Source organism: Anguilla anguilla, chromosome 4 (genome assembly GCF_013347855.1).
Source record: "Anguilla anguilla isolate fAngAng1 chromosome 4, fAngAng1.pri, whole genome shotgun sequence".
Classification (NCBI taxonomy): domain Eukaryota; kingdom Metazoa; phylum Chordata; class Actinopteri; order Anguilliformes; family Anguillidae; genus Anguilla; species Anguilla anguilla.
Genome location: NC_049204.1, coordinates 25,682,956 through 25,694,174, shown reverse-complemented (window position 1 = coordinate 25,694,174; position 11,219 = coordinate 25,682,956). Strand labels below are relative to the sequence as shown.

Here is an 11,219-nt window from a genome sequence, read left to right as displayed (position 1 = left end):
AGTCGGGGGGGGCGGGGGCGGGGCGAGAGATAGCCGTGCGGTGCGTGCGTGCAGGTGTGAGTTGTGTATACGTGCATGTGTGTGTGCACGTGTGTTTGTGCGCATGTTCGTGTGCATGGGTGTGTGTCATCACAACAGAACATCAGGAGGGAGAGAAGGAAGCAGTTAGACATCTGATGTGCTGCGTGGAACATTTCTGTATGCGTCAGTATCCACAAATATTCTATTGTAAGTCCTATGATAAAACTCATTCTGCATTTACACAATTAGCACAGTATTGTATGAACAGACCAGGGATGATTTCTGTTGCCAATTGCTTTGACAGGTAGCACTAACATATTTCCCACTGTAAAAACAAAACAAACACACGAACGCATCCACGCACGCACGCACACACACACACACACACACATTCACACACTGTTGACTAAATACTATCTACAGTGATATCCATAGATAATAGTGGCTGAGTGAGTTACAGGAGCTCTTCGGCATACAGAAGCATACAGTACTGCATGTTCCCAGACAGTTAGTCTCTAGCAGCCCACTCCATTTGGCATCATCTCTTTGACACATCCCTGCCGAGGGACTGCTGGTGAGACGTGACACAAATTTACGCTTGCAGAAGTAACGTTGTGTTAAAGCACAGTCCTTTCTGAAATAAACAACCGTCGAGCCTTGCGCAGTGCTGTACTGTGACCAGCGCAGTCAGCGGAACGTGCTATCGAGTTAGCCAAACATACATCAGTATCACTACACGCATTTACATGCCGTGCACCAATGGGACGCCAGCCGTCCTCGTGAAACCGTGACCAGTTTCCTACACTTCAGCTTCAAGACAGGTTTGTCTTCTGGCGTCTACTGTTTTTTTTTCCCTTTGTGTAAAGCACAAAGAAAACGTCTTCGGAAGTGAAAACAGCAAGTTTTTGTAATATTTAAAAACATACACTTGTATTGTGAGTTGACGCTGTTGGAGTCTGTGCAAGCTACCTCATGTGTCGTACTACTAGACGGCATGCTGGTTCCCTGAGATGCTCCCTTTGATAAACCTGCTCTCAAAGACTACACTTTGAGTTCAAGCCAAGTTCAGGCAGAACATGGAGGGATCTGGTTGATGCAGGCTTTGGTACTGTAAGATGTAAAAGACACAATGTAGCGCAGCTGAAGAAGTGGGGATACACAGGTGTGCCGAGTAAAGCACAGAAAAGCAGTCAAGCTAAGGCTAAGAAGATTTAAGACATGAATTTTCACTTTTATTTTGAGGGTGGACACATGCCCTTCATATTTTTGATTCTTCCCTCTTGGTTCTAATGTGGTTAGCTACAGTATGTAGTAACTCTCACCTCATGTTCCAAACTGAAATATCCTAAATTTAAGTGACAGTCGAAATTACGTAAACATTCACGATGATTAGCTCAAATTTAGGCAGCCCACCTTGGATCATTTCAATTTCAGGAGCAGTTTCTGTTGTGTCGGTATCAGACAGATGTTGGTACGTCTATATTTAGCCTGATTTCCTGTCACTTTAACACGTTCAGATTTCCTCTCTGAAGATCCAGAGGCTCTCCTGGGTATGTCAATGAAAACATCTGCTGTGGTGGGCTTCCATTAGAAATGTCCACAAGGGTAAATTATGGGAACGCTTCAGCTTGTGCTGATGTGAGTATTTACCACTATTATTGCATTTAATGTTGTTAATGTTATGTCATTTGATAATTGATCTTCTAAGGGGAGCTTATAATACATGCATTAATGATTACAGTTACCCTTTAAATAAAAACTGCAATGTATGAATACATTTGACCTAGAAAACAAATTGATATAGTTACATAGAAAACATGTGTCAAATACCATACTGTAAGCGATAAACATGCGCTTGGAGGCCTGGTGCTGCGGTCCAAACGCGGTGCTGAGGGCAATGCACAGTAACGCGTCTGTGCTGCTGGGCTTGAGCTGCAGTGCTCCTGCACACCCATGACAGCACCTGAGCCGCAGTGGCAGAACTGGGATTAAGGTCACATATACGTGATTAGAATGTCCTTAAGTGAGCATTCTAATGCTGATGTAACAGTTGCTGCTGGTGAATGAAAGCAATGGAGTTCCAGAACATTGACTTGGAATTTTGCAGAAAAGAAAAGAACATTCCAAAAAACCTGCTCTTCAAAGGGTTACAGAGGCTCCCTTCCTTTGTGCTAAGAGCTGTGAAGCTCTGTGCTGCCCGGTCTCTCTCTCTCTGCCTCCCTGAAGGTGGGCCTGCCTGGAATAACTCTGTGTGATTGAACAGCAATGAGTGACCCCCTCTCCACAGGCAACAACCCAAAGTGCTATCTAAGCAGCTCGCCCTGACAGATTAAAATGATATTGACAGTGGAATAAATTTTCCAGCTGAAATGGCAGCGCCTCCTGCAAGCAACTCCCCCCACCCACCCCCCACACACACTCCATCCCTCTCTCTCTCTCTCTCTCTCTCTCTCACACACTCTCGCTCTGTCTCTCGTTCCCTCTTGCCCACTGATGTCTTCGATAATGACTTTTCTTACTGGTGCTTAATTTGCCTGCAAGAAATAATGTACGGGTCCCACGGCTAATTTTTCTAAATTAAAGTGAGTGTCTCAGGACGAAACGGGAGCAAAGGGCAGGAGCAATAGTCTTTAGACTCCACTCATCCTCTCTGTCCCATCAGAAGGGCAGTTTGCGAGATATATTGGCTGCTACAGATATACAGTGTTTACATCAGTGAATCATTAGACTAAGCACTTCCACTGCTGTTCTCTGAAAGAGGATGCTACAGCACAACCTATATATATGCATACTGCATGTATGTATATACTCTATACATATATGATGTGTGTGTGTGTCTATATATATATATATATAAATATGTATGTATATGAGAAATGCCGTTGGAAAAAAAACCCATATTCATGTAATTTGGATTTATTTTTAAAATCAAACCATGGCCTGAAGTGATGGCAGAGAACATTTTGGCCCTTTTTTATGTTCTGAAAGCTAAAAGGTCACATTAGCCTGAATCGCTGGGGTTCTCCCCTAACGGCTGCTACCAAATAATCAAGCCAAATCACAAAGCAGGAATTAAATGTATCGGAAACTAGTGAAGGTGATTTAGGTTAAGGTGTAAACATGTCACGCTGACCGGAAGGGAATGAGAGCAGCTGACAGTTACAGCTGGTTTAAAGGTGCTGGAGAAGGCAGACTGGTTTGAACTGGATCCTGGGTCTAAATGACGCCGTCAAGCCGTCACCTCTCCTTCGTGTTTTCCCAGAGTGCCACAGCGGGACTCAGAGGCACTCTCTCATTGGGTCCCCTCCCTTTACTGCTCTGTAACCAAACGTTTCCCTGTGACCGTGCACGGTTGTCACTGTGTGTGCGCTCGGAGTCGCAGAGCTCGAGTCAGTCTGAGGGCGGGGCCGTTGGGAATGGGTTTGACTTTAATGGAAAGCGACGTTATTTTCTTCTTTTAAAAAAAAAAAACCCCAGGGAAAGTGGCAGTTGGTGTCAGAGCGAACTTTGGGATTTTGGCGGCCCTAAACAAGAATGTTTGCGGGGGTGAATGACTGGGAAGGGTTGTCGAAACCAAACAGAGTGGGGGCCGGGGGTGGGTGGTGAAGCAAGATCAGACCAGGGAACTGATTGCTGGCATGAATAACAATACTGTACAATTAAAATGTCTTCCAAAAAATCTATTAAATCTGAACTATGTGGCCCCAGGATGGCTGTGGCCCTTAACAACTGCGTAGAATGTTTATGCCGGCAGCCGGCTCTGGTTGGCGTGGAAGGTACGCTAGCTGGGGAGCTAGCTTTGTGCTTTCAGAAGTTTTTTAAATTACAGTGCTGCTTCTCTCTCTAGTTGGAGTTAGCGGTCCAGTGTATGATCAGCGCTCTGTCTAGTTGGAGTTAGCGGTCCAGTGTATGATCAGCTCTCTCTAGTTGGAGTTAGCGGTCCAGTGTATGATCAGCGCTCTCTCTAGTTGGAGTTAGCAGTCCAGTGTATGATCAGCTCTCTCTAGTTGGAGTTAGCGGTCCAGTGTATGATCAGCTCTCTCTAGTTGGAGTTAGCGGTCCAGTGTATGATCAGCGCTCTCTAGTTGGAGTTAGCGGTCCAGTGTATGATCAGCGCTCTCTCTAGTTGGAGTTAGCGGTCCAGTGTATGATCAGCTCTCTCTCTAGTTGGAGTTAGCGGTCCAGTGTATGATCAGCGCTCTCTAGTTGGAGTTAGCGGTCCAGTGTATGATCAGCTCTCTCTAGTTGGTGTTAGCGGTACAGTGTATGATCAGCTCTCTCTAGTTGGAGTTAGCGGTCCAGTGTATGATCAGCTCTCTCTAGTTGGAGTTAGCGGTCCAGTGTATGATCAGCTCTCTCTAGTTGGAGTTAGCGGTCCAGTGTATGATCAGCTCTCTCTCTGGTTGGAGTTAGCGTTCCAGTGTATGATCAGCTCTCTCTAGTTGGTGTTAGTGGTCCAGTGTGAGATCAGCTCTCTCTCTGGTTGGAGTTAGCGGTCCAGTGTATGATCAGCGCTCTCTAGTTGGTGTTAGCGGTCCAGTGTATGATCAGCGCTCTCTAGTTGGTGTTAGCGGTCCAGTGTATGATCAGCTCTCTCTCTGGTTGGAGTTAGCGGTCCAGTGTATGATCAGCTCTCTCTCTAGTTGGGGTTAGCGGTCCAGTGTATGATCAGCTGCACTGTGGTACTCCTGGGGCCCTCCATTCTGGTTACAGCCAATCCAAACACAATCCTCCTTTCTAAAATTCTAGTGTTCAGATGTACTTTTCTCCAATGCGTCTTTGTTGAGGAAACACTCAATATTTGTGCTTAGTTACTATATGTCAGAGCTTATTGTTGTCTTGAGGGTTTACAGCCATTTGACAAACTTCATTCATAACCTTTCCATGTTGTGTTATTTGACATAAACATACGATAACCCAAGTCGTATTCATATGTGGCAATCAATTGTTTTTTTTTTTTTTGAGAAATCAGATCTGACTTAGTGGCAGAGATAAGCCTTTAATGAGATTGGCAGGGTGTACACCCAGAATAATTATCATTGCTTGTTACTTTTTATGCAAATAATATAATTACATTTTAAAAAACACTCTAAACACATTGCATTGTATTCACTATTTTCATGTTCAGATGATTTTTTCCCCTAAAACTGCTACCACTTATACTAACACTTATAGCTTCTACCCTAGTGTTGGTGCAAATCCGGTGTTTAAATTGAAACATTATTGACCATTCTCCAGAGGGGATGAATGAGCCTGTGCTGTTCCATATTGTTTATCTTTTTCCCCTTTGAGGGGGTGTATCTGGTGAATACTCTTTTGCTGGGTTCTGCTTCCTTACATCCACAAAGCTCCTCCTCTTGTCTCCTCTGTTGGCAATTGCATTGCACTGCCCATGAAAGGAAAATAATGTTTTTGCCATTCTGCACCAGCTTTTCCTGATGAAAAAACACTGTGGATTTGAGGATTATATTTGTCATTTCAGTTTATCCAGGCTGACTCTGCAAATTTACATTGGCGAAAAGAGCTCCAGACGCAAGATGGCTGCCTATCTTTAGCTTAGAAGCCATCTGTTCACTTCAAAGGCTAACACAGCAATACAATATTGACTGAGTATCGTATTCGAAGACCAAACTGATTGTATAAGAACCCCCCCCCCCATCAATTTCTTTAATTTGGTTGAAAAAGATGGCATTCTGAAAATGTCATATAGTGGTTGTTGTTTATTGTAGATACAGTACATTTCCTGTGTGGTTTTTTGTAAGAATAGTGTCTATATTTAAGTCTATATTTAAGTTCTGTCTACTCAATGAAGTCAGTCTTACAGTAAAGGGGCCCGTGCAAATCTCTTAAAGGCGATATATTATGTTAATTCACTAGTCTTTATACTGACATTAGACCAGCATTAATCTCAGAAATCCATCCAGTGAAATAGCATATTTAACTCAACAATGACAGTATTTATATAGGACTGCTCATTCATGCACTTCAGCATAATAGCACATAATATTGATATAAGGAAAAAATCAAGGAGAATGACATATATGGGCATGTATGACAATGTCCTTTTTGGCGTTCTGCTATTACTTTAATGATATATAATGACATATAAATCTGCAAAAGAGAAAAACCCTGGTCCAGGTCATCATCTTTCACTGCAAATACCAAGATAGTTTGGAGGCCTCCAGCAACCCACTATTGTGCGTCACTGTTCAACGGTATCTGCTTTCCTTCAAGTTTAATGACGCAGTGCATTTTTATGAAACTCATTCATAGGCGGGTGTCGTCTAGCACAAGTTAAGCTTCCTTTCCAGCAAAAGCTGATAAGCCTGCTATGTCCCGCGCTAATCTAGCGGCAGTGTGGAGGGTCACACTGTAAGATGGACCCTGTCTGTGAATTCTCACTATGCAGAGAGCAGATAGTCTCCTCCTTCCAGGGACTGAATGCGCTTCCACACACACAGCTTTTATTAGGTCACCAGGAAACACTCACACACCACACACACACCACACACTCACACGCACACACACACACTCACTCACACCCACACACACACACACACTCACACCCACACACACACACGCACTCACACACACACTCACACACACACACCACACACCCACACACTCACACCCACACACATGCACTCACACACACACACACACACACACATGCACTCACACCCACACACATGCACTCACACACACACACACACACACACACGCACTCACACCCACACACATGCACTCACACACACACACAGCTTTTATTATGTCACCAGGAAACACTCGCACACACAGACACACATACACACACAGACACAGACACTCTCACACACACACACTCATGCACACACACACACACAGCTTTTATTAGGTCACCAAGAAACACTCACACACACTCACACACTCATGCACACACACAGACGCATACGCACAAACTCACACACCTACACACATGCACACACACACTCACACACTCATGCACACACACAGACGAACACGCACACACTCACACATGTACACACACGCACACACACATGCACACACACACACACACGCACACATGCACATAAACACACACACACCTACACACATGCATACACACACTCAGGCACGCACACACACACACACACAGGACACACATGCATTGATACAGCCAGCACCACTGTCCCTGACCCCCAGGCTCAGGGCACTGCAGTCTCCCTCCTTGCTTCCCCTGCCACCTCCTGGCAGCTGTGTCAACAAGTATGCTTCTCTCTGCGCTTCTGAAAAGCCATTGTCTCCACTCCCTTATCCAACCAGAGGAAGTAGAGGGATGATAAACTCCACGAGTCAGGGCCCTGCGGCTCCACAAAGCTCGCTGGCGTTACTTGAAGTCATCGGTGAAGCACACACAGAACACACTTTTTGTTGCTGTTGTGAGGCTCCACTGAACCAGCTGAGCTGTTGGCATTTGCACAGTTGGTGCTGAACCATGGGAACCATAGTGTGTCGTCAACACGGTTCAAGATGCCAGATGTCCTTCACATTTGTTGAGGAATGGATTTGGTTCCAGGGCCAGGGAAAAGGTGCAAATCACCAAAGAACATTTATCTGTCAACAGGAACCCCCCTCCCTATCACCACTCCCCCCCCCCCCCACATCCCGCGCACTCCTGTTTCCCTTGTGGGTTCTTTTTATTTGTTTTTGGCCATTATTAGGAGGAAATAGTAGCTCTAAATACTTCTATTTTATTTTTTAATTCCTTTTATTATCCCTTTTATCAAACTTTGATTAAAATCCTTTCTGTTCCAGCTCAATTCCTTTATTACATACATAAATTGATACTGCAGACAGTCTCGCCAGGATGGCACTTTTGACCAGGGGGTTGAGGTGGATGTTATTCTAGCTGTTGGACATTATTTATCCTTCATTTTAACATTTTCCTGTCTCTGGTTTCCAATTTTGTCTGTTTTTCTTTACCCTGCCTGTTGTTTCATGTCAAAATAAACTCCTGCAGCCTCGACAGTGAACCCCCCCCCCCCCCCCCCCCCCCCCCTGTGTTTTTACAGGCATTACAGAGAGTGTCTGAGTGAGAGTGAGAGTGTTATGTTTCCACAATGCAGGGTTGTTGTTCTTTGCATTAGCGTTGTCTGGATCTCAGCACGACAACAGAGCGCTAAGCACAGGGGCATCCTGGGATTTCATTGTGTCGTTGTGCGGCAGTTGCATTGTGTGGCAGTTGGAAATCTAGTTAGGGTGTGCTGGGAAAAACATATGAGTCAGGAACCGGCACAGTCCAATTGTGTGTGTTTTGTGGTGGTGGGGGGGGGCAAGCATAAGCAAATGCGTCTGCTGGTTTGACCGCCCGTTCTCTTCCCATCCTGGGTGCCGGAGGTGTGTCAGTAAGTTATGCCAGCCAGACCTTTGACCGCATCAGGGTCTGTGACCACAGATCTTGGCACTGATAGCATTGCGGTGATCTGTGCCAAGCTCACTCCCACAACATCGGGGAATGGAGAGAGGCTCCAGGATTCATGCCCCTCGTCCACAGGATGAGCTCGGCCCGAGGTCCTGCCTAGAACCAGAGAGAGAGAGAGAGAGAGAGAGAGAGAGAGCGATTACATTTGTCTTCCATGCCAATAAAGCATTTACAAAAACTTGAATTGCCAAAAACAATTGAGAGAGTGACAGAGAGGGGGAGAGAGAGAGGGATAGGGAGAAGGAGAGAGAGGTGGGGAGAGGAGCAAGAGAGAGAGAGGTTAGGGACGGACACTGAGCAGGGATCACACGGATCTGTTGCCCTCCTGTGCTGCCTGTAGGCCGGCGGGGGGTGGGGGGGGGGCACTGCCAGCAGCCACACAGGGCAGGCTTTCAGGAAGTGGCTGCAGAGTGAACCTTCTGTTCCTGGGACACGGGGACACAGCAGCTGAAGACGTCTTGCAGAAAACTTGAGGAGACCATCGGCCAAAAACAATATAGCCACCTGTAAGGGACTAAAACTGGAAGCCATCTGTTGGACCCAGCATTCTGGAGGCGAGATCATCGCACAGCTCTCTCTTTGGGTATGCTCATGTGCTCGACCTAATTTTTGGCTCGGGAAAGGTCAGAGCTGGTCACTCCCCAAAACGAACCTGAAGGCCACTTCCTGTGGTCTTTGGTCTTTGACCTTTCTCAGTACAGGCTGGGATGTGAAGATCTATGTACCTTGGATGCTGACATATCAACAGAGAGGGAGAGATAGATAGGGAGGGGGAGAGAGAGAGAGAAAGAGAGAGAAAGAGAGATTAGGCTGACAAAAGCAGTTCAAACAATGCTCTTTGGAAATGCTTGTCATTAAGCCGCCCCCTTACCCCTCTACTGGGTACTGTCCCCCTCACAGGAAGTGGTCCTTTTGTGCTCCGTTTTCACAACATTGCGTGCAATGCTGACCACACACCACAAACGGCGAGAGACCATGTGAGAGTTTGGTAACCTTCACATTAAGCTGACCATTGAAAGGTTCTGAAATGCCACAGTTTAAGCCACAAATCTCCCTCTCTGCTTTTCAGATGAACTCACGAGACACACTTTAAAGTGGACTCCTCGTCGCCTTCCAACTAGAGGACTTAACAGGAGGCTGTTCACCAACCTCCGTCTCATTACATAGAGGATAGCAATCAGCCATTACAGCACCAGGAGCGTTCTGTCTGCTTTCCTGCTCTGCCTCAGTCACGTAGCAGATCACAGAGTTTCAAGCTGAAGCCGTCGTTCCACATTCCTTATTTTTGTTCAGCTTTGCATATATTTTCCGTCCTCAGTCAGCTCTAACTAAGTGTCTCATTACTCATCGACAATACAAAAATATCAAGGGATGTTATTTTTATGCTGACCCATTTGGAGCCTTCATTCTGTGGAAGTAAAGGGTTTGGACCAGACAAAATATACAATCCCACGCCAGTATGCAAAATGTTTTACTTTAAGGTGACCTATCTTCAACTTGTAACAGAAACTTTTTTTCTTCCAACTCTTACCAACTGACACATGTCTCACAATGAGTGCCTTGCTCACTGAAAACAAGCAGGACATCAGACACATGTTCCACCATGGATGGCTAATGATGCAGGTCTGCTCTGTTATTAAAACAAAGACAAGGTTGGTACTGATTAGCTGGTTTGTACCAGGCCTCTCTGTATATGTTTACTGATAGTGTCCCGAGGAGGATCTGTACCATTCTAAGAGCTGTGTGTGAAGCATAAACAGTCATAACGCTCTGCATTTTTACTTGACACTTCCTTAAACACTTTCTGTGGCTCACTGTCAACACTGACCCGGCTGAGAAGAAGAACCAAGGAAAAGTTCACGCCGATGTGAGGACACGTCCAGGGGCGTCCAACTTAAATCCGCCAGACTTCATTATTGTCAATGTTAGCATCATCATCACCATCACCATCATCATCATCATCATCATCATCTTCTTCTCTTTCTCTTTCTCCCTCCCTCCCTCCCTCCCTCCTTCTCCCACACCCCACCCAAGCCCACCTTGACATGATGAGACTTTCGGGGGTTAGTTACGAGCCCTTCCTTACAGATGCTGTTTTGTGTTACAGCTGATGGACTCCCTCGCACCGCCCCCACCACCACCCCCCGAAGGGATGCTGGGTCCCTGGCACATCTGGCAGATCTGCCATGATTTCCTGCATGCGGGGGGGAAAAGCCGCTGACAACCATGATGCACGTTTTCAGAGGAGCTGGGTGCAAGCGTGCAGAAGATAGCCAACGAGGCCGAATCAGGATTCCCGCCAAAGCGCTTTCCCAAAGTGTGCCTTCCACTTGGTTACAGAGGCTAAATGAAATGTCACGCTAAATAAATAGATTAATGACTATGGGAAAAGTCACATGGGGACCACACACCGCAACAACAACAAAAAGTCCCAGAGGCAAGATAATACCGTATTAGAATATGACTCATCAGCTGACAGTTTTCCATCAAACAAAGTTAAGAAGAATGGGAACAGGAACGGTATTTTTGAATGGATAGTGTGACAGGGTTTGGCGCAGAGACACGTGTTGTGAGTTTTTTTTTCCTTCCCTCCTTCCTTTTTTTTTTTTTTTTAGAGAGAGAGATGGGATTAGTTCATGGATTGTTGGAGTCATTGTACACTGAGAGGATAGGAAACGAAATCCCCTTTTCAGGTACACGTACTTATCCCCGTCCCTGTGTTCTCCCATTCAGACGC

General features: G+C 45.8%; 1 long non-coding RNA gene across 1 annotated transcript; it reads left to right on the top strand.

Moving 5' to 3' along the window:
• Positions 1 to 649: 649 nt before the first annotated feature.
• Positions 650 to 10,830, top strand: LOC118224577. The gene is made up of 3 exons (XR_004764672.1): positions 650 to 842; positions 1,539 to 1,651; positions 10,590 to 10,830. It is a non-coding gene; the product is annotated as an uncharacterized LOC118224577 (long non-coding RNA).
• Positions 10,831 to 11,219: the final 389 nt, after the last annotated feature.